At 37.6% G+C, this 25121-nt stretch overlaps 1 protein-coding gene across 5 annotated transcripts in view; it reads left to right on the forward strand.

Annotated features, from left to right (window-relative positions):
- The first annotated feature begins 315 nt into the window (after positions 1–315).
- map2 (microtubule-associated protein 2) overlaps positions 316–25121 on the forward strand; it is a 137310-nt gene continuing 112504 nt past the window's right edge. Inside the window, exon 1 of one of the 5 annotated variants that reach the window (XM_055214523.2) lies at positions 316–390. The gene's annotated coding sequence lies outside the window, so the exon portion shown is untranslated. Of the gene's footprint in view, positions 391–5989; positions 6179–23605; positions 23674–24527; positions 24547–25121 lie in introns of those variants that run through there. The other 4 variants (XM_055214526.2, XM_055214525.2, XM_055214524.2 and 1 more) reach the window with 4 other exon arrangements.

The following is a 25121-nucleotide window of genomic DNA, read 5'->3' on the forward strand; positions in this document are numbered from 1 at the left end:
TTGTTTTATTAATATTCACAGATTGGTAAAGGCAATATAAAGGTATTATGCATGTATCATTATAAAGTCGAGTTTCATTCAAACAAACATTGATATTAATTAACATTTATTTCTAAATTAAACATAATTTATCATCATTAAAATACTAAACTAGCAATATATAAACAAAATAGTGATGTCTGTCACCTTGTTTGCGTTTTTTCTAATATCTTACATCACATCTAACATCAACAGTGCTCATTGCACGTTCATACTGTGAACTACGGTAATTATTCATATATGGGCGTGATATGTACGACAGTGGGCGGGGTTTACAGTGGGCGGACCTTTACCACCGGCGCTCACTGCGCTCCGAGAGAAAGCCTGCAGCGGACGCAACACGCCGAACAGGTAAACCGCTATATTTCATTATTTGCAGAAAAGCCATAATATCGATGGAAAACGGTCAGCATGATTTGCATATGTATATCTGCATCTACTAAAGTGATGTGACACGCTTAACTTTGAATTTCCTTTCATCCATGCATTGAAAAATGGCTCTAATGGTATAGATAATCCCTGTTGCTTGAGAAAGGACGCATTGTTCTGAATGCAACGATATAGTGTGCTCAATGTGCTTGGATATCGGAATACAATTTTTTATTTGAAATAGGAAAAATATTTTGCTTTAAAAGGGGTGTGCCACCTTTCAGATGAATCCAAAATGATTGCTTAAATTCTTATGTCTCTGTATAAATGTTCCTTTGTGCTGAAATCCATTGATTGTGAGTGGGATTTATTTTAATGTAACATAAACGAAACTAGACATGAAAAGGTGGAGACCTGGTAAAAGACATTATGATTTGCTTTTGTCGCAGAAGAGATATGCAGTCCAGCAGCCATGGTGCTGAAACTGCAGCTACCCGGCATTACAATAGTAACTCTTTTCTTTATAATTTCTTGATTTTAAATTATTGAATATATATATAATTTTTGTTTCAAGTTTACCTCCTGCTATTTAGATATATAACCTGATGGCTAGTTTTCTCAGCCTTATGCACCTGCCACAAGTCATGTTAAAACAGACTGCATTCAGTATGTACACCTTGTCTACATTGTCAGTGATTATTCTGTGTGTTATATAGATTATGCATACCTGCACTGATAAGCAGGAATGCATGAATAGACACGAATAGATGAATAGATGGGGCTGAGAGATTTAATGCATCATGAATGACTGATATTTGCGCAGTCCCTTTTCTTAATAACATGTGGCATATATCTTACAAAGTCCATTGGCATCCGAGTGGCACTGTGTTGCTGCACCGTCGGTCAGACGCTATGACCATCTGTTAGCACGCTGCCCTCTCCATCAAATAGAGCAGATGTTAAAAAGGGGACAAAAAGTTGGACCACCGCCACATAGACTTTCACACACAGTTAATGAGCACATATCATACACTTTTATTGCTTTTTTATAAAGATAATTATACACTCCACATCCAGAGCGCAAAATTAATTGTGCACGCTGCAAACAAAAGAATCCAATTGCATTATAATAACCTTTGTTCGCAGTCACTTTAGTGATTGTCGTGATTACATTTACATTTTAAAGAGTATCGTCCTTGTGCTGTCCTGTTTTTGCATATACTGGCTCAGAGAGCACCTTTGGATGACAGCTTGTCTGCGTGAAGTGGTTGTTGTGGCCTTGTTTTGCTAAACCTTTTGTATAGTGGTGCATTACTCCTACAGTCGTTCTTTGAGCTCCCACCAAAAAAAATTGCAGAGTTGCATGAGCCACATACAGGTGCCCATAAAAACATTTGCCCAGTATGATGTGCATTGTTTCCATTGAGCAATGACTATGAACTCTGTGAACATGCATGCATAATGCATTTTAATGAAATGTATTGAGCAGGTTTAAGGCATTTCATGCCACCTTCTTAAGCACCTTATGCTGACTGTATCAATGATGCTGTAGGGTCTAAAACATTCCCTGTACTGTTCAGGTTTTGACATGACAAGTCCGTAGGGAGTTTTACTTGAATGGGACCTGGAGATACTCAAAGGAATCTGTATTGCTCTGAGTCTTGCATTCTTGCATTATGTGTACATGCACAGTACATGATTTTTTATATTTAACAAAAAAGTGTATATCTGAATTGATTGAATTAATTGATCTATGTCACATACATATTTGCATTATATTTGGTTATCTGCACTGGTTGGGATCTGTAGGAATTGTCCATTAAAAACTCATACCACATAACCACTACTTGTAATGTTGGCTAAGCAATGAAATGAGGACTGAATTCGAAATTGAAGTGATTGATTACTTTATATATATTCAATTAGTTAATTTCGTAATTCACTATTTGAAATGGGGAAATGCTATTTTGTATGTTCATAAAGTGTTTTGCATACTATATGCAATGATTTTCAATAGTAGCATTTTGAAATTTAGTACCTGATTGAGCTTTGCTTTGGTGATTTAATTACCAGGTAGCCTACAATTAGTGTGTGAAAACAGTAAGTCTGCTTGGTTTGTGTTAACTGGGATCAGTGTTTTTTGAGTGTACTGGTAGTCTCTGACTGGTAAACTGTTCATGGAAAGTGAGCTGCAGTTTTGTGGACCCCAAAACAATGATCTTACTGTTCTCCCTGTGGACTCCCTGAAAGCAGGTTACCTCTAGACCCAGTTACTCTAACCATCTAACACCAGATAATGCACATTCCACAAAATCCCACAAATCTGAAATGAATGTTTCTACATTTTGCAGTTTTTGTTGAAATTGGGTTACAATGGTTGTAAAAAAACATCTTGCATCATATTTTTGGTTAAAACATTTAATGAAATGAAAATTCAGTTTGCGCATGCACACAGCACCTGACTTCTCACTACAGAGACTGGATGATGCTCATGTTGGCTATCTGAATAGTCCGGATTCCAGTGAAGTATGTTTTGATGATATAGTGTAAATATACTGTTGATCTATGGTATTGACGTTTAAATTGCAAACACGCAGTTAAAATATTTATACAGTAGCCAGCAAGCCGGTAAATCAAGTATGCTAATTGTAAGCTAGATACTGTAGCTAAAACCATTTTATTCACATTTTAGTTCTAGCTAGCTCAGCTGATGCCTTTATAGTTTCATTTATGGGGATTTCAATTGAGGAACTATTCTTCACAAATAAATCACATTTTTATTAGTCTGCTTATGATCAAACAACATGTTTATTAGGGTGGTCTTTATTTTTCAACTTTTAAAAGTTCATGCTCTCACCCCACCAATATGTTTGAATAAATAAAATAAAAATCAATATTAATTAATATTAAGAGGTTGCTCAAGACCTTTGAAGTTTAACACATTTGTGTATTACGTGATACTTTGTGCTAGCATGTATAATTGTTTAATAATATACTTATGGCAGCAATGGACTTCTTTGACCATCCTCCATGCACTTAAAACTCCTGTTTTAGTTGTGATATGTCTTTTAAAGCAAGAAAAGAACATTGAAGTGAATGAAGCACAATAGATAATATACACTGAGACAATGGCTGAAGCAACACGAAGCAAGTCCGCTATATGGTTACTCGGATCAGAAGAGACTGAAATAACTGGAACAAAGTTACCCTCCAAGAAGCAGGATTTATGTGTTGTGCCATTTTAAAGGGTTTAAAATGTTTTTGCAAAATGTGATTTCGGAAATAGTCAAAGGCTTTGAGCAACCTCTAGATATTGTAGGAACAATTAAATTTTTTGCACAGTGTGTTTTTATTGATTTTCTTAAACATTTAGGGGGTAAGAGTTGAACATTTTAAAAAACAATTGACCCATTATAAGGACCACCCTAATGTTTATGTATAGACCCCTTCACGGTTCACGTCACAGGCGGTTCCCACTGCGCATGTCGGGGTCAGAAAAGTCATTACAGCAGATTGAGTTGCGTATTATTCGTATCGTTAAAAATGCCACGTCGTGGGCTGTGAAAAATCGCACAAGGTCTTCCATTAAGTTTTCACGATTCATGCAGAATCTCAAAAACAAAAAATACAACATCTGCGGCGGCAAGCAATTAACGTGCAGACTGGAACAATGCAAATATCAAAGAGGCTTGTGTTTGTAGTGCTCACTTCATTTGAGGTAAGTCATAATTTTTCAGCCCTGTTAGATTAAATGATAAAGCCTCGATGGTATGAACAGTTTGACCCCATGCTCGCGCACCCGATAGTCATTCAATGTTTACAAACCTTGAAGGGGTCTATATGATTCAGTTTTATATTTTTGGATATTTCCAAAAGGCCCCAGAATAATTTCTCATGGAAAGATCCTGAAAATGTCAGCCCCTTTGCAACCCTTTAGTTGCAAAGGAATATATATGAAAATATAAATATATATTAAATGATATTAAATGATATATTGGCATGCCTGACAAATATACACTGTGGTTGTCATGGGGGAGGTAGCTTTTCAAAAAGTACACACCTAAAGTTCATATAATCACCTCAAAGGTACACATTGATACCAAATGTACACCCATTTGTACCTAAATGGTACATATTAGTAATTTTTAAAAGTTATTGTCCCAGTAACAGCTTTGGACCATTCATGACATTTGTTTTATAGTGTATCAGTTCATCATTAATATAATATAATACAATATACATAGTGTTGTAAGGAAGCATGTCCATGTTGTCAAGATTGATGCTGTCATTGAGGATTGTCTTAAACTGTCTAGAGCTTTAATCTGTCTGCTACTGTTTAACTCTGAGCAGTCCATGGACTCCTACCTCATATTCCTTCCCCCACTAAGCCTGTGTCAGAACAAAGGACCGGCGTCTTTCTCTATAGCTTGAACTAGTACTGCAGGCAAATAATATGGTGGCCAGTTATCAGCAGGACAACCGTCACCCATCTGATCCATATCCTTATAATTTCCAAGGGCAGAGTGAGAAATAAAGGTCTTTCACACCCACTTTATAATCATTTTATGTGTTTGACTCCTGATAAAGAGAATGGACTTCTTTGCAGAATCGGATATCAGTTTGGGTTGGGTTATGATAAATGTGCTACTGTCATAAAGGCAGATGTTCTTTGTAAGCTCATCTACTTGATAAATGTGTTGTTCGGAGTGTTTACTGTGTGCATGTGTCAAAGAGTTCAATAATGTATTGAGTTGTGCAGATGTATCAGTAAGCTTGGCAGATCTGACTGACAATGCACATCACTGGTTTTAAAGCTGTGCCAGCTTTATTATGAACATATATTTGGCCACATATGCAATGTTTATGCATATGTCTATGACGCAGGTAAATTAGTGGTTTATATCTAAAGGATGAAACCAAGCAGGTTTCCTAAATTGAAATTTCTTGCGTCATTTAAATGAACTTGATTTTTAGGGAATGTACTGGGATTGGAGGTTCTGATCAGCTGTCATCTAGATATAATATTATGCCATGTTGAATATCACTGTAAGTTGTAAAAAATATCAAGTTTGGAGGTTTAAAATGTTTAATGCTTAAATTGATAGTTCACCCTAGGAATAAGACTACTATGAACGTGAATGGGGCTTGTTTACAAACAATCCTCAAAATATCTTCCTTTGTGTCCATCATTAAAAAGTAGTAAAGACATTTACCCACAACACTTCCCACTTACTAAACATTGAAACAGCAATATTTGCCTACATGTATTTTGTGTAGCCTATTCATGCAGCCACGTGGGGGTTTCTGCTTTTAAGAATCGTTAAATAAGGTTAGATTCATTGAAACATGTTTACATTTAATGTCATTTATAACAGGACACTCATATATTTTGAGTATAATAATGAGTTAATGGTGATGCTTGTGCTTGGAGGAGGGACTCGAGGCAAGCTTTGCGGTAAGCCCCTCCCCCTCGCACTACTATTGGATAAAATAAGGCGATATAGAGGAGGAGTTAGCGTGAAGTAACGTTGGATCAATCGAGTTGCGTTTAACGCTATGTTTGTTTATATCGCTCTGAATTAAATGTTCAGCGTGACCGAACGATTCTCCCCACGACATACGTTGTGATATTAATTATGCTTCTTGATTTTATACCGCTAACAAAATGATTAATATCAATATATATTTAATATTCTATCAAGTCATTATAATTCCGCCACTATTGATACTGACAGATACGTGACGACCTCAGAGGAAAGATGAGAATAAGGTGAGCTTCACTGAATGTACATTACTACTCAAGTTTTGGCAAGCTATTTGGTTGTTTATGTAAGGGTGTTTATGGATTCCAGCTGTGTGTTACTTATGCAGCTCTGGCTGTACGCAGATTTATGTAATTGATTATGTTAGGTGTGTGCAGCGCTGCGTAGACTGAACAACTTATGACATCGAAGCACAGCTTCCAAATGGATCTCGCGATACTTCGCTGTCACGATCGGTTTACGCAGCCACCAACGCACACTTCTCTTTTGCGTAACTGTACCAGCGATCCCATACTATTCACTGTCACAGTCTTATGATAACAGCACAAAAGAAAATGAAACTTAGCGAACAAGACGTAAAAATGACATTTAACTCACATTTTATAAAACTGATAAGGATATTTAAATGACACTTTGCTAGTTTTTTCAGATACTCAAATTTTTAGTTTCAAGTGTTGAATATAAGCTTTGATTATATGTAATCATTTAAATGAGCTAATGTATAATAGAAATCGCACACAGTCTTATGTACAATATTTAAACAGTACTATTTATTAATAATAATAATACAAATAATAATAAAACACTTAAAGATCTGTAAACTGACAAAACAATACAAGACAGGGATATACAAACAGGAATATATACAAATCGGGTCTTATAAATTATGATTTTATTTGTATGCATTATACAGTTCTGTTCTGGCACTAAATAATTATATAATGTGATGTTATTAACAACTCAATCAGTTTCATTAAAAAATACAGCATTCTAGTACAGTGTTAAGATAGACAGAAAACATATTTAGTTTATAAGTTATGGAATATATAACTTTCACCTTCACCAAATCAATTATACCAATTAAAGGCGGAGTGCACAATGTTTGAAAAACGCTTTGGAAAAGGGAGTCGGGCCGACTACCAAAACAAACTTGTAGCCAATTAGCAGTAAGTGGTGTGTTTACTTACCAACATCCTTGCCAGGGCTGCGTATGTGTGGGGCGGGTCTATCAAAAGAAGGTCCAGATATTATTGGGGTAGGGGCGTGTTTGTTTAGGTGATTTCAAATGTCAACATTGGCTTTCAAACATTGTGCACTCCGCCTTTAAGAGAATTGAATAAGAAACAAAAAATAGATTAGACCAAAGTCTCCAAGTCAAAGCCTAAAAAGCAATTTTTAGGGAAAGAACATTCCAGTACACTGGATTTTGCGATTGGTCAGTTGATGTCCTGATTAAAAACAATTAGCAACCCTAAGCACAAAGTTTTCAAACTTTTGCTCTATCATGAGAGTAGATGACCCAAAGAGAAAACTGACCGTAGAGGCAGGTAGTTAATGTTGATACCCCAGCAGCGTTGCCTCAGAATGCACAAACTTGCTTTGAATAATGAATTGCGCTCGGGTACAATTGAAGCACAACGTTGCGTGAAATTGTGTTTGCTTAGCTAGGAGCATCAGCGTTCACATCAAGAATGTTATTGCTAATGAAACTATTATGCAGGCAAAAGCTATAAACGGTAAGTAAATACAAACAAAAACTCTCTAGATATTATGTCTTTATGGTAAAAGATAAACACCCAGTTAGATCAGAAACAGACATCCAGTTGACATCTAAAACAACCCGACTACAATTTTCTGCATTTTCTCTAAAAAATGTTGTTATAAGCAGATGAAAGATTTGTGATGCTTTGTTATAATGGCAGACAATAATTTCTGGTCAAATAATTCACCAATTACAAGGGTGAGGGTCTGCATAGTGTAGTCCATCCTCATGCATTTCATTTTGTTTATACTACAACAACCAGTCTGAGAACAATTCGTTATTTCTGCTGGTCAGGTCTTTTAGTGTCATACTGAAATGCCTTGGGCTTGTTGAACAGCTGTGATGCATGAAAAGCACCAAACTTTAAATGGAATTTGAAGAAACGTAAAACTTTCACTTCCCTTAATGAAGCCCTTTAGCATATACACATTAAAATCGTTGGTTAATGGTGCAAACCCATAATGGCCTGAATGTGAGCTCTTTTATTACCATGGCAACCACCGCCATGGAAACAGTAGCCATGTGACTCCCGAGTAATGAAGACTCCGGTGCACACAAAGGAGCCTCTACAAAGGTTTGTCCATGTGGAAGTAAGCTACGAGGGTCGGGCACAGTGGCCCTTTTAGCTGCCTGTAGAAAATCTGCTTGGAGTTTAGGTTTAAGTGCCAGGGTGGCTGCTGCTGGTATCCGCAGGGCAATGGGGAAGCCCTGCTACTTAAGTGAAATTAGGGTTAAGGGATAGTACAACTGACAGTCGTGTCCCAGTAAGAGAAAGCAACCATCTATAATCCATTTTAATATTCGATTTTAATCAAGTTACAGTACATGACCACCTCAAAGGGTGAAATGTAAAGACCACTGTGCTTAATAAATATACACTGATTTAATGGCAGTGTTTTCCATTCATCAACCTGTCAGGTTAACATTAAAATCAATCTTAAATCCTCAGTTAACAGGGTTTACAAATGGTAGCTGGTTATCCTTCACTGCAAAAATATAGTCACACTCACAAGAAATGTGGCCTCCAGTTGTTTTTGGCAGATTTTTGGGTGTTCCAGCAGTTTGGTACTTTATGGGGGTTGTCAAACCATTGCCCACCCAATAGAAAAAGAAGCTTTAGATGTTTGTAAGCTTTAAATAAAAAGCATTTTTAAAACGATTATGCCTTTAAAAAAATTTAAGACGCAATAAAAGCAATTTATACACTGCATGAACACTGAATATAAATTGCGGGGCAACAGATGCATGACTTGTACAAATGTCGTACAGATACAGATCTGTTATTAAGTTGAAATTGTGCAGTATAAGAAAGGGCTTTAGGGCTGGTTTAACATGGCTGCCTAGACATCGTCATGTGGCAACAAGCACTCAATTTCATGAGACGTAATTATGTTCCCTTTCGACACGCATTGCAGTTTCCTATGACTCGGAGTAACAACTGCCTGATTAAATCTCTGAAGTGAGGTCTGGTGTCGATGATGACTTATAAAAAACTTTTGTTCGAGTTACTTTCTGGAGCTTAAAAGCAGAAATCTCCAGATGGTGTTTTAATACAATCATATTAATTGGTCTGTACAAAAATGTCTCTTAAGATCTTTGCACATTGGGTCTGAAATACTCGTCTGAAAAAATAAATACGATCTTATGTTGTGTCAATCACGTTTACATATCCGTCAAGAATAGCGCATGACAACTTGATCCACATCGTCTCGCAGCAAAAAGTACGACAAACCAAGTAAGGAATACAAATAGACGGAATATTAAGACAGATACAAAGTGCTGTGATTGTCAGGTATGGTAGCCCACGATCGAAATGTGTCCTCTGGAATGGGCCTTAAAAGGACACTCCAATTTTTTTGAAAATATGCTCATTTTCCAGCTCCCCTAAAGTTAAACATTTAATTTTTGGGTCTAGCGGTACCATTTTTAGCATAGCTTAGCATAATCCATTGAATCTGATTAGACCATTAGCATAGAGTTTCAATATTTTTCCTATTTAAAACTTGACTCTTCTGTAGTTACATCGTGTACTAAGGCCGACAGAAAATTAAAAGTTGTAATTTTCTATCAGATATGGCCAAGAACTATACTCTCATTCTGGCGTAATAATCAAGGACTTTGCTGCCGTAACATGGCTGCAGGAGGAGCAGTAATATTACGCAGTGCCAAAAAATAGTCCCCTGCTATTGAAAGTTACCAATGGGACTATTTTCAGGCACTGCGTAATATCATTGCACCTGCTGCAGCCAAGTTACGGCAGCAAAGTCCTTGATTACTACGCCGGAATGAGAGTATAGTTCCATATTTTCAAAAAAAGTGGAGTGGAGTGGTCTGGCGCTAACACTTTTAGCATAGCTTAGCACAATCCATTGAATCTGATTAGACCATTAGCATCACGCTAAAAGCTAACAGCTGAATGGATTCCAAAACGGTAAGAATCAAATGTTTATCTCTAGGGGAGCTGGAAAATGAGCATATTTAAAAAAAAGTGGAATGTCTCTTTAAGGGGGCTTGCACACCAAAGCATTTATGCCGGCATATGTTTTTTAATTGTTTCCCATGGAAGTGCCACGCTTTTCAAAATGCCAGCAGCTTGGTGGAATTTGTCCACGCTGAGTGCCGAGAGTTTTGAAAAATTTTCAACTTTGGGTGAAACGCTGAGCCCATCAATGTCACTTTTTACTCTGCCGTCCAATTACAGTGGAGGAGGAGCGGGGCAAATACCCCAACAACCAACCAGTGCATCGTTCAAAGAATGATAAACAAATCAGAAGTATAATAGCAACCAAAGTGCTCAGCTGAAAATAAACTGGCAAGCCCCTAGAGTCGGCGTTCGCCTGGCATTTCAGCCATGTTTAAACACTTTGGTATTACGCACCTTAACACAATGCTCTACCAGTTAAGTGCAAGTTATAGTCATGTGTAAGGTCTACGCCGTAGCTACGCCGTAGGCTATCCATAGGCTCTGCAAAGCTCTGCGTAGCCTGACGTGCACCTCAACAAAATTTTAACAGTGTCCGTTCTACAGGGACCGCAAGCGCTGTGATTGGTCAAATAGAACCCCTCCAGTCAGGTAAAAAAACTGCGTTGCATTTCCGTTTGCGACGGTGACAACAAAGATGGGCTGTCTATTTACCTCCATCACTGCTGGTCTTCTCAAATCATACACAACAAGTTGCTTCTTCTTTGGCGGTTTCATTGCGACTGTGGTTACACACGTGGATACTGCCTACTAGCGTTCTGCATGTGTAATTGCACAGCACAGAAGTATGAAAACTGACTCGTAGCCTACGCAGAGCTATAATGAGCCCTTTAAGGTACGGAAACACAAAAACTTCTCAGACTTGGAAATATAACTGAGTCTTCGATTTTGACAGTTGTTTTATCTGGCCATCCTACAAAGATATGATTTTCTGTGTAGTGTGACAGACATCTAAAAGATGACAAGGCCACGAGGAGCAGAAATGGCAGGCGTAGGACGATCCTTAAGGTGCTGTTGATTGTCTGTGTGGGTGAAGGCAGGTATATGTGGGCTGATAAGAGCGGTGTTCACAATAATCTTACACACACTGCATGTGTGTTGTGCACGTCGTGTCTTCTGCATGTGGGTTGTGAATAGGTCCAGGTAGGTAGGAGGAGCCGAAGAGGTAATAAGTGACCACAGTGATTCATTTTACCATTACCCAGAAATCCTTTCCTCTCTGTTTTTGCACAATGTGGCCAGAAGGGTGTCAGGGTTGTGCAGGGGAGTAGGGAGATGTGACGCCCATGTGTAGGCAGATTGTGTGGGCTGCCGCTCTGTAAGTGTGTATTGTTAAAGAGCCAGGCCCGTGAGATAATGCTCCATCATCTGTCGGGGGTGGACGGCTCTGAAGCACGCCACTAGCTCAAGGTGGCTCAGTGTTTCTGCAAATCGTGACTGACTTGTTTATGTAGCTTCGATGTACAACATCTGAAAAGTGCAAACGGTAGTCTGTAAAAATCAGCAGTTTTATGAGCTTGTATTGGAAAATATTTTTAGCTTATTTGTGGCTAAGGGTTGCTGACCAGATTGTGAACTACTTGGTTTAATTAGGCATGTTAAAGAGATATTTCAACTAAAAATGAAAATTGTGTCATTGTTTACTCACCCTCATGTTCTTCTATGAGTTTCTTTATTCTGTTAAACACAAAAGAAGATATGAAGAGTTTGGTTCCAAAACGCTTAAATCCATTTTGACTAATATCGGTAAAAATGTGTTTTCTACTACTAAGAAAGTGACAAAATGAAAACCACTATTTTCTGTTACAAACTTTCACATAGCATATTTAGGTTATAATAACATTAAAAATTCAAATCCATTATTTGATTTTCAAAGATTTATTATAAAAACTGATTATTTTTTCTGCAAAATGCAATAAATCCATGACCAGTTTTTTTTCTCCAAAAAGCTATAAATCTATTCAATCAATATATAAATGTGCATTCATCTTTGCCATGTTATATTCATTAAGTTGACTAGTGGTATACACTGATTAAAAAAATTACACTTATTTCATTTTAATAACACTGTCATTGCTGCTGTCATCCTTGGGATGTCATCACTGAACTTTTTTGACAGCGATCAGCTGGTAAATGTTTTGGTTCTGCTCGATTTTCGTTGGCTTCGAGTAAAATAATGGAACGTTTTTCATAAGATCTTCTGGGGTCAATGTGTTAGCATGACAAAAGCTTGATGCTGTCGTGTGAGAACAAGCAACAGCCGGCCATTTTCCGTCTCCTGAGTGGCTCTCGCGTAAATTATTCGATTTTACTGGCTTACGTTTCTTCCCCACCACAGAAAACCACCACAGGTTTATCAATGCCATCAAAGTATTATTTTGTTTTTGTTTGTTTGTTGATCACGAAGTACAAAGTAGATAAGAAAAACTAGGATTCTGCGTGTATTCAAAGCACCGCCATTATTGTTTACATTGTTGTAATGTTGCGCTGTGATTTGTTGAGCAGATTTATTGCATTCTGCAGAGAAGGAGGAGTGGCGTTTATCGGTTTTGGGAAAAAAGGGAGAAAAGATGACAGAATTACACGGCAGATATCGTATTTTGCGTAAAATTAAGAATTTACTTTTTAATTCTGACCAGATACAATACTGATTTTGCCGGTAATGCGTTTTGGAACCAAACTCTTGATAAGTTTTGTTACAATTCATATTGGATCGCAGTCAATGTTCAGATAATCAATAATCAGACCTGTCAATATTATGCTGTCATCTCTAGTACTTAAGTACAGTAGTTTACTTGTCCTAAATAATTTTGTGATTTTTTGTGTAACGATATTTACGACTCGCATTTATGGAGTGGTCGAATGAGGCATCTATGTATATTATGTCTATGGCTGACGCACAACGCCTGTGTTTAACGCATGCTTTCGTGAATACGCCTCGGAGACTGACTTTATGAGCACAGAAAGTCCTCTTGTCAGTTCATAAAAAGGAGATTGAACCACTGTAGTCACATAGACTATTTTAACGATGTCTTTACTGCCTTTTCTGGGCATTGAAAGTTGTGAGTTGCATTGCAGTCTATGGGGGCTCAGAAAGCCCTCGGATTTCGTAAAAAATATCTTTATTTGTGTTTTGAAGATGAACAAAGTTGTTATGGGTATGGAGCGGCATGAGGATGAGTAAATTTTTGGGTAAACTAACACTTTAACACATGGTTTAATTGCTTGCTTTGAACTCGAGCAAGAGACCAACCAGAATCTTAATTGTAATTCCGATAACTATAGTTCAGAAGAAAGTGTCCAAACTTTCTCTGAGCTAGACCTATAATCATTTATTTATATGATTCAGTTATAGTTCCTCTTGAGGAAAAACGTCTAATGAGATGTGACGATAAAACTTTCAACTTGATGACTCGTGCTCTTGAGTTTTGGCTTCACATAACTTCCTGTATGAAAATAGAAGCTGCCAAGTGCTTTAAAAAGTCCTCTGTTGTGGCTTCCCAAAGCACATGTTTCTTGAAGCATCTCTATCTGACAGTCCAAACACCAAAGAAGGAAAACCCGGAGAAAAACATCTTTGTGCTGTCCAATGTCATATATTTAACTGATGCTGACAGGCCATACGGCAGAGAGCCTTTGAAATTAAAGTTGATTTAGGATCAAATGAATCGGTGGAGCTTGTTTGTATGTGTGTGTTTCCCTTCAATATTTATTTAATCTGCCCAGAGTTTCTTTTGACTAGTAATTTGGATTGTATGGTTTCAGTGGAAAGCAGTAACTGAATCAGAGCTGTGGTGGTGATGTCTCTATGGATTACTACTACAACTTCCATTAAAGCCCAGAGAGAGAAGAGATATGAATTTGAAAATTCCCAGAATTTTTTTTTTCTGGAAGTCTGAAGAATGAAAAAGTTGTTTAGAAAAGACAAGTGTGTCTGAAAGTGACTCCAAGCAGAGGCAAAGGCAGAGCGAGATAAATTTTGTTTACCGCAGAGATTATCTGCATTCCTGTCTGTTTATGAATGTACAACTTGATTTAAGTCTGTGGTGTCATCTTGTTTATTCAGTGGTGCTTAAATGGCCCATGGAGTGAATTCATCCCATTTTCATGTTTCCACAAAAAGCATACATTTCAAATCGGGTTTGTATATCCTGGGATGGGATGTGATGCTTATTAATACTGTATTGAAACCAATGTTATCTTTTTCTCACCCAACCTATATGACTTTCTATTTTTATTTAAACGTCTGCATTAACTTTTAGGCATCTAATATATGCTTTTATGACTTACAAAAATGAGTAAAACAAGGAAGCAAAAATATAAGAAGCGCTATTTATGACAGACGCTTTTATCCAAAGCGACCCACAGTGCATTCATTCTACAGTATTGAGATACTACTGAGATATTTATTTGATCAATTTCTCTTTTTGTGTATTTCACCAGTCACTATACAAAAGTTACTAAATTTGAGCAATTATGAGTTCTGAAATTCAACATTTGAGACTTTACCTGTTGGAAGAAAGGGAGAGAAAATATTTTTTTGTAAAACTTGAAGGGGTGTTCATAATCATGACATGACACGTCATGAACACGTTTATGACAACTGTCATTAAGTGTCATTTGTTCAAATATGTCATTTTTAAACCAATACATCATAACTTCATAAATCTGTCATAAACATGACATAGAAGAATAATTATCAAACTTAAGAAACTACCTAGCTTTATGGGTTAACATAACATTAAATTGTCATTTAAATGTCATTAAGTGTTAATACTATACGTCAAATAAATTTATAACAGCATCATGAGTATTTTTCTTGACCTCAACTACAGTGGTACAAATTGAACTTGTTATTTAAATGTCATTAAGTGTTAATACTCTGTCAAATAATTTTAAATACCTTAACAAAATGCAACAGACACGTTAAAAGATTATACTTAATTTTATGTATGTTCAAAAAAATAAAAAACTGACAACTAACAGACACAGAGGGTACAGAAATTTTCTGCCATATAAGAAAAAGTAACAAAATATTTAATGAAATTAGTTTTCCAGCGACCCAACGTTGCATGGCTTACATACCGTTGTACTGTTTTCATTTAATTTAAGGTGAATTTTAACAGATCATAACAAAGACATCTCAAACAATGTCATCTTTGCATTAAAAATGACATAACTGAACGAATGACACTTGATGACAGTTGTCAAATACGTGCATAAAGTCTCCTTCATGTTCATGACACATGTCGTGTCATGGTTGTGAAGGTGTCATGTCAGTGTTATGAACACCCCTTTAAGTAAAGTATTACCTTTTTTTTTTTAAAGAGTATTCAACCTGTTTTGTTGCCCCCCTTGTGAAGGCTGCATGCCTTGGCATCCCCCCAAAGAAAATTCATGACATAAAGCAATCTCAAACTTAGAATTTGAATTTAACAAGCTTTAAATGATACAATGTAGTGCTGTTGGTAAGTATTTTTCTAAGGTTTAATTGCACAGAATTTAGAATTATGCTTTTTAAGCTGTTTTTTAAAAAACGTGAATGATGCGGCTAAAAGTTTGGATAATCGTTCCACCAGCATGGAATAGTAAAGGTAGATGAACGTGAAACCAATTTGGTTGTAAGGGTACCACCAGGTGCTGCCCATATACATTTACATATGTGCATTTGGCAGACGCTTTTATCCAAAGCGACGTACAGTTCATTACAATGTATTTTTTCAGCATGGATCCTTGTGAATCTGAATATTTTTTTTACCTGGGATTGAACCTGCAGGCTTTTGCACTGCTAATGCAATGCTTTTCCATTGAGATATAGGAACACAACTCATTTGCTGAATGTAGGGTTGTCTATGTCTAGTATTACTTTTGTAGTGTTGAACAAATTATTATGCAGTTTAGAACATGTAAACGAATATTGGTAGTATTTCGATTTTCAGCCGAACTGTGTTTTTTTTTAAACAGCCAAGCATATATAAACAGTTTTTTTTCAATCTTACGCTTGATGTTGGACATCCTGTTTAAAATCTTTAAAACAAGCCCATTTAGTTTTTTTGTGCAGGTAAAGACATTTCACATTGTTCAGCTGAAACCACTGCTCTGTGCTCTGCTTGGTTTCCTGGCTGTGGTTATTGACACGTGCATCCCAGAGGTTTGGAGTTTGACCGATGATAGGCTCTCTCATGGAAAAAATGGATCAACACACATTAAACTGAGCTGGGGTCAGCAGGAGCCATGACCTCTATGACCTGAGGGCACATGTGGCTCATATTTCCAAAAGGAAGTGTTGGGCAATCTCCCGAATCTCCTTTTCCGGTCCACTGAGTTTGTGGATCTGAATACTTGTTTTGCTATTATTATTTATGCATGTTTAATATGCTAATGATTTTTTTAACACTTCATAGTGGTGTCTCTATTGAAAAAGGTCTCCATCGAAATGGGTTTAAAATTTAACATCTACTTAAGAGAATGTAAATACATGTAATTAATGACCAAAGATATAAAAAAATAGTGACGGCTCGTGATTGGTTTTCCGAAGGGCGCAAATTCAAAATATGTGTTTGGAGTTTCATGTGTGTTGCTCATGTTTTCAAAATATGTGTTTGTTGTGTCATGTGAACCATGTTCATCACGTGTCATACATACATCACAACATAAGTGCCTGCTGCACACGCGTCAAAACCGTTTATTATAAAAGAGACGCTCACTTTCACAAAATACACACAAGATGCTCCCATAACAGTAAACTCTGATTATGCAAGTATCTGACAAACGCGAGCATCTCTTTTATCATAAACCCTTCAGATGGGTCTACAGCAGGCACTTATTTTGACAAGACACATATTTTGAAATTATGAACTACACAGATGACGGGCTACATACGTGTTGTGACGAACTTCGCATCGTGCGCCCTCGAAAAAAGAAGTCACCGGTCGCCACTGATAAAAATCACTGTATAGATCAGTGGTAGATCATTGCATTAGCAACCCAAAAGGTCATAGGTTTGAACCCCGAAAACACATACAGTACTAGTAAAAATGTATATCTTGTAATGCACTGTAAATCACTTTGGATTAAAGCATCTGCCAAATGCATAATGAAAATTACTTTAGATCAAAGGACCAAAGCGGTAGCAGTAATGCTCTTTTGTACATTTTTCATGTACTGTGCTGTTCAATAATAACAGAGAAGTTTTGCTATACTTTGGATTTCAGAGCAAATACCAAGAGATGCCCATACGCGGTTAAAATCGGACACGTTATATCGCTACGCAGCTCAAACCTTTGAATTTCTCATATATGTTTTGTCTAAACTGTCTGTCTGAAATATTTCCATTAGACGAAGCCAGTCATGGTTCCCATAAAACACTGTGGAATGTAAAATTTAATCAGATTTACTGTACAGGATTTGTATAGTAGCAATGGGTGTCTGACTAACAGCAGAACAGTCATTACATGCTTGGCTACGGCGATCATGTGACGCACCTGGCAGATCATTGCATTAGCAATAGCAATGCAAAGGTCATGGGTTCCATCCCAGGGAACACAATACTGGTCAAATGTATAGCTTTAATGCACTGTAATTCACTTTGGATAAAAGCATCTTCCAAATGCATACATGTAAATGTACTTCCAAGCCTTGGAGATGGCATCACATTAAGGCTTTGGATGAACATCCAGAGTCCGAAAGAAAAACCTTGTATGCAGTTCCTACAGCCAGCGGGCTTGTTTCCATCTCTCTGAAGGTTTTCCTAATGCTGTTATTTGTCGCCATGGAGACTGACTCTCCGAGCATTGCCATGGTAACAGAGATGTGGTTGCTAGCCACCCACAGCTTGGAGCAGAAGAGTCTTTGCAGAACCCGTTTTGCTCAGTGTTTAGGAAAGGGTTAGTCAGCAGCTTACAGGTCCAAAACAAACACGAAAACGTCCACTCGTGTTACAGGAATAAGATGTATGCAGAAATCTTGCTAGGTTGCTCCCATGAAGACAGTAGTACAACTCTAACCCCTCATGTGTAGGCTTTAAAATCTCAACATTTAGTTATTGCCTTGCTGGCACGCTTGCGTTGTTCAGCACCTACAGTACTTTTTCAGAAGACGGCTCTTTTAATATATATCCTAAGTGAAATTAAATACAGAGGCTGTAGGCAGGTGATAAAAAGCCAGGCGGTGGTTTTTTAGTGTCTGGTGCTGCTGTGTAAATGATATTCCAGCTGAGCCCGCCGAGAAGACGTTGCGGTGGAGCGTACGCCATGTGTGGAGAGCAGTGGATTGTTGACTGGCTGGAGGAAGTCATGTGTCATTTAGGTAGTTATGTATACATCCTGTGCTGTGTTTTAGCAGTCGGACGCTGCTGTCAGTGGTCTCTGAAGATGAGGTACAGACCCCTCAATGTGCTGTTTTCTCTTGTAAAAGTGAGCGTATTGTCATGAGAAATGGTTGATGTGTCATCCAATTGACCAGTTGAAAAGTGACGTTGACTAGTTTGTTAGTTTTTCTTTATACTGTACATTTGCAGTATTGTTCAAAAGTCTTAGGCCAACACTAGCTTTGAGTTTGAATGACCATACATCTTATTTCATTTAGGTTTAAAGGATGACTCCATGTTCTTAAAAAAAAATCCAGATAATTTACTCACCACCATGTCATCCAAAATGTTGATGTCTTTCTTTGTTCATTCTAGAAGAAATTATGTTTTTTGAGGAAAACATTCCAGAATTTTTCTCATTTTAATGGACTTTAATGGACCCCAACACTTAACAGTTTTAACGCAGTTTATAATTGCAGTTTCAAAGGACTCTAAATGATCCCAAACGAGGCATAAGGGTCTTGTCTAGCGAAACGATTGTAATTTTTGGCAAAAAATAAAAAATATGCACTTTTAAACCACAACTTCCCGTCCTCCCCCGGTCCTGCGACGCACCAACGCGACCCCACGCATTTGCGTAATGACGTCGAAAGGTCACGAGTTACATACACTGAAAAAATGATTCATTGAATTTAATCAATTTTTTGAAGGTAAGTGGTTGCAATCAATTTATTTAAGCTACATTTAAACAAAAAAGATTAGTAAAATAAAAAAATATATAAAACTTTTGTTTAAATGTAGCTCAAACAAACTGATTGCAACCACCTACCTCAAAAAAATGCATCAAATTCAATGAATCATTTCCTTCAGTGTATATGAAACGCACATTTGCGGACCATTTTAAACAATAAACTGACATAAAAACATTAATTGGTATAATTTGACATTCAACAACGTCGGAACGGTCTTCTTTCTCCACACTTGGGGCGTAGTTTCGCATTCGTCATCCGCTTGCGCATCACACGACCAGAGGAAGACGAGAAGTTGTGGTCTAAAAGTGCATATTTTTTATTTTTCTTGCCAAAAAAAAATCACAATCGTTTCGTTAGTTAAGACCGTTATGCCTCGTTTGAGATCGTTATGAGTCATTTGAAAATACAATTTTAAACTGCATTAAAACTGTTAAGTGTTGGGGTCTATTAAAGTCCATTAAAATGAGAAAAATCCTGGAATGTTTTCCTCCAAAAACATAATTTATTCTCGACTGAACAAAGAAAGACATCAACATTTTGGATGACATGGGGGTGAGTAAATTATCTGGATTTTTTAAAGAAAATTTACTAATCCTTTAAGAGAGCCTGCCAGTTCCTGCTATTGTTTAAGTGTAAGAAGAGCTCACACTAAATACTTGACATTATATATTATAATTCATTCTGTTTTTTAAATACAGAATACAAATTTCCAGTTTTTTAGTTGTATTCTAATAAAGAGACTAAGAAATATTTAAATATTGTACACTTTAGCATTGCAAAAAATAAACAAATCTAATGGTGACATGGTGGCCTTTTGCACAGTACTGTATATGAAGAGTTTCGTTGCAAAACGAGATAAATCCATTTTTTTAAATTTTTGTCAAAACATTTTTATTATTATGTTATCATGTTATTATTTTGTTTTATGGTGCTACTTAGCTGTATTTTTTAAGTAATGAAGGTTTTAAATCAAAACAAACCAACTGCAGTTGCATTGAAATTAATTGGAATGCACAACCAAAAAACGCGATTTCTAAACATTTAAAAAAAAAAGGTGGTTATCTCGTTTTGCAACGAAACTCTTCATATTGAATTTAAACATGGTTATTGCACCAATGCATGGTTTAGCCTTAATAGTGTCACCTCTGTGAGTAATTCATAGTGTGAGATGTGTTAGACATGAATGTTTTGACAAATGCTAATGATCTCACAAGATGAAGCATCATTGGCTGCCTACATATCAGCGAGTGCAGGCTTCATTAGCTTGGCAGGCTGTAATTGCATTGCTTGTTTATGCGGAGTTCTGCTGGGATTTTTAAAAGCTGTGAAATATATTTCTTCTCTTTAATATCATATCTACCCAACACCCTTGAGGCTTTGAGCATCTCCCAGACTCTTTCTTTGACCTGTTTCACCCTGAAATATCCATAGACCCTGCGGCTTGTTTGTCAAAAACATTCAAAGCCCGAGCACAGGTTCTTACTACTGCACAGGTGTGTGATGTGTCGTGGCTCACAGGTCAGATTCTCTTCCATTGGTCAGGGACTATAAAAAGTTTAGAAAGTTGCATGAAAGAGTTGCGATCCTGAGCTCAATATTTACAGCATGCCTCATTAATTAGATTGTTTCTCATGATCCATCATTTATGTTAATTTATTAGCTCTTATATTATTAATTCAGACATGGATCACTGGTAATGAGGACGCTTCTTAGATCTAAAGTATTGGATTCCCCTGAGGAGGTCACAGAGGATTCTCTGTAATCTAGCCGGTTGTAAATGATACTCATTCTTGCCTTGCATTTGACTTATTTGGTGGGCAGACGAAATTGGCAGCTGCATCACGGAGATACACGAAATGCACCTAATCTTGGTCATAAAAGCTCCTTCATTCTTGGGCGGTGAAAGTAGTGCCTGAATAGAACCTTGTTGTTCGTACGGACAAGTAATGCTACGTACACACCAAACGTGGGGCATCGCGTTGCTCGCACTAGATTACTCGCGGGATTTATCTTTGTGTCATGCGAATTTTTGAGGCGTCACGCATTTGAGGCGAATAGCACGTGTTTTTGCGGTAAACGCGCCACCCATTTCGCGTCATTCGCATCGCCCCTCGCATTGAACACGTCTTTGCAATGACTTTGTGTGTAATCTACTTGCGCAAATCGTTGACCTCGCGTTTGGTGTGTATAGCCCATTAGTGTTAAGGCAAGGCATGTATTATTGGTTTGGTCTTTATGGCCGCCAGACACAATAAATTTGTGAAGTATGTTTAGCGTTTCAAAAGATAGCAGGAAGATACAGTACTGTATATTGCTAAAATTGGGTATTTTAAGTAGGGCCTTAAAGATACATTCACTCGGGGCGTCAGTGTTAATGCATCTTATATTTACTTTGAATGGGTGATGTCATGCATTTCCGAACTGAATTGTGGATCTGTCGGCATTGCGTCACTGGCATTGCTTGCGGCAGGAATTTCTTTCAAGTGCCAACGCCAGCGTCAGTCAATCAGATTGCCTTATGCAAATAACCTAGTGCAGATGCTAGCCAGTTACATTTATGCAAGACCAGATAACAGAGGAGCATAAAAAAAGAGGAAAGATTAATCATTGCGGTGGGTAACATTAGCTACATCAGCAATCGCTAACGCAACCAAACCGGCGTCTTTTAGCTGTCAAAACAAAAGCTGCCTTTTTGTGTTGTGGTACACTGTGATTGGCGGTTGTCACTATGATGATCGCGTCAGGGCCATGGTTCAGACACGCCCTCCGTCAAGCGTTAACGCTGATGCCCTGTGTCATTAAAGGTACATTCACATTATAAGCAACTTTGTCGCTGTGTGTCGCTCGTCTCTTTCGAAAAAGACATTTCTAAATCTGGTTGTCATAAACAAATGAGTACCGTCCACTCCAGTAACTGACAAGAGACATGACGTGAACTCCACTGCTTCGTATAAAGTAAAACTTCTGCATAAAGTTAAACAGTCGCTAGTGTCGTCAGAAGTCGCCAAGCTTTCATTGAAATCAATGAGATCGCCTTGCTCTGCTAATGCTAGTCGCGGCTAATGTGAATGCGGCTTTAGGGCTCATTATAGTTGTGCGAAAGTCCTACGGCGTAGCCGCAACGGCGTTGGTTTTCATATATACTTCTGTGTGGCCAACAGCCAATCACAGTGGCCGCAACACATGTTCCAGACTTGCATAAATGTAATTGGCTGGCTCGCACTTGGTTATTTGCATAAGATGATCTGATTGACTGATGCACGTGCTGGCGCTTGACAGGTTAATAAATAATCAACTTCTGCCGCGAGCACCGGCAGTGCCGCGACTTAACACTTCGCCCCATGTAAAAAACTAAATAAACGAAATAAATTAACGTAAAAAGTAAAATTGCTCTAATATGTTAAGACTTATAAAAGTATATTTTATATAATTTTTTTTTATGTTGTATTATTTATTTTAACACTGTAAAGTACTCCATTTCTGTTCGCGCCGGTGCTTGTGTGCCTGCTGTAACATCTGAATTGCTCTGAATGTGATAAAAGAAACTCTTGCTTAAGAAATGTCAGACGGCAGCCAGTTTTTTATTTCACATCTGTTGAGGAATCTGTTTTCATCACCTCCTCAGATCTACTGTGAGTGTTTGGGATCTCCTCTGTCAGAACTGAGCTATGGTCAGTGAAATCCCCTCTCTCCGGATGTGTGTCTCTTGCTGTTCAGTGAGACTCAAGTCATGTGTGTTTTTATTTTTTGAGGCCACATACAATACAAAGTGGGGTGATTTACAATTAGGGTGGAATATTTAAACACATTCACAGACTGCTTATAAGTGTTTTTCGCTTGCCTGTCCAATGGGGTCATTTCAGCTCTCTCATATCTTATGTAAAGACGTTTGTTCTACTTTTGTGAAGTCTATGTTTTGCCTTGGTGGGATGTTGTTAACAAATAAGTTGTTAGCTGAGGAAATATAAATAACTTCTGTTGGATTGTAGGTGTTAAATACATCAGTAGAGACATACCCAATGCATGTAATCTTAATGAAGAACAGAGATTTAAAATATTAAGAGGAGGGATGTTGAGGAAGAGTGCAGCACCCTTATATTTTCTTTCCCCAGCAGCAGGATATAATAAGCTGAGTTGAACTTTAACCTTCAGTCTTTTAGATATGCCTCACGCTTTTATTGTCCTGGGCTGGCGTCTTAAATAATTCTGTCTTCTGTGTCGCTCTTCCTTTCTTTCTGTGCATCTGCTAGCCAAGTTTTTCTTAAACCGCCCCCTCTCTTGTAGTTCTTTCACACTCTGTCTGTATGAGGAAGACGGTGGGGGAGTCCATATGTGAGGAGCTGGGGGTAAAATCCCATTTAACAGTGCTGTTTACGAGAGGAGAACAGATTCTGCTGAAAGGACCCTTGTGTGCTGTGGTATGTATGTGTTTGTGTTTGTGGAGGTCTGCTGAACTATTGCGAAACACTTTCATTTAACAACTTTCATAATAATTGAGTTTTAAGAAAAAAAAAAACTTGTTTTAGGGGATAGATACAAATATTTGCTTTATAACATTGTCCTGTAATATCGTTTCAGCATTGAAATTGCAAAATCGCAGAACATGCAGAGCTTTTTTTTTAAAGAAAAACTATTTCGGATTCCTATGCTTGTGTTTCACTATATGAGAACACATGTGGATAACCAAAATGCACTGTGATCAGATCAAAATCAAGTAGTGGAGATGAAATTTCATTTTTCAGGACATCGCTCCACAGTACAGCTGTTTTCAGCAGCAGTTACATTTTGACATTTGGTCATCTGTGTCTGGATGTTTTCTTGTGGTTTGGAGTAAAAGGGGTGCCAATGAGGTCAGGGTCACATTTCCTGCCCTGTGACTGATGGTCCTCCAGCACAAAGCTTATTTCATATTGACAAAAATAGCTCCCAATTTCCCTTTCAAAGGAACAGGGAAAATACTGTAATCCCACGAGTAAAACTGTGGTGCTTTCCTAGCCAGGCTGTGAACTTCCAATTTTCCCACCAAGGAAGATTATTCTCACATCCGCGGAGCGAATCTCTGGCAGTCTGGTGATTTGAAGACAAGTTTTGTTTGCAAACAATAAAAAACAAGACAAATAAATATTGCAGTAGTGTTAGATTGCAAAGTGCAGAGAGGATGCCTTCTTTGTGGATGAGAAACTTCGCCTGTGGCGTGCTTTTGAAGTGCTCAGAGTTCCTCAAGAGATTTTTTTTCATGAATGAAGATGAATGGGATGAAAGAGAAATTTGGAAGACAGTCACTTTCAAAGGTTGGTTTTAAGATGGGATGCTGCTTACTAGTTTTTGGGTTTCATTTTACTGTTGAATAATGCAAATATTGACGTCACTTTGTGTGTAAATGGGTTGTATGTCTTTAAATGAAGTTAATTCTAGGGAATTTACGGTTATATTAGTTGTTGTATAGAGTTGACCAAGCCATCTGGGCAGTGCTGCGGCCGCACCCTTGACTTTAGTGATGTGGGTAGGGTGCGTGCTGCACAAACCACAGTGGCCTTAACAGGGCATCCTGCTTTATCCATTATGCTCAATTGGGGCTTCAAAGCAGATAATGACCTCAGATGAACACTCAGGCTGCCAGTTGCAAGTTAAATCTCATGCATATATTCTTCACCCTATTCGCTATTTTAGGTAAAACAAACATCCTATGAAATAGCCATGAAACATAGCCATGAAACTGTGGGTATTACGTAGTAATCCCAAAATGTTAAACAAATCAGAAGGAAAAAAGGAGGCCACTGTTTGCTTACTTTGCAGACTCTGTGCACTGTATTCACTAAACCAGTCTTTTAAGTAATGCAATAGTAAACAAAACTGATGGAGTTTG

The sequence above is a fragment of the Misgurnus anguillicaudatus genome, chromosome 17, assembly GCF_027580225.2.
Source record: "Misgurnus anguillicaudatus chromosome 17, ASM2758022v2, whole genome shotgun sequence".
Taxonomy (NCBI): domain Eukaryota; kingdom Metazoa; phylum Chordata; class Actinopteri; order Cypriniformes; family Cobitidae; genus Misgurnus; species Misgurnus anguillicaudatus.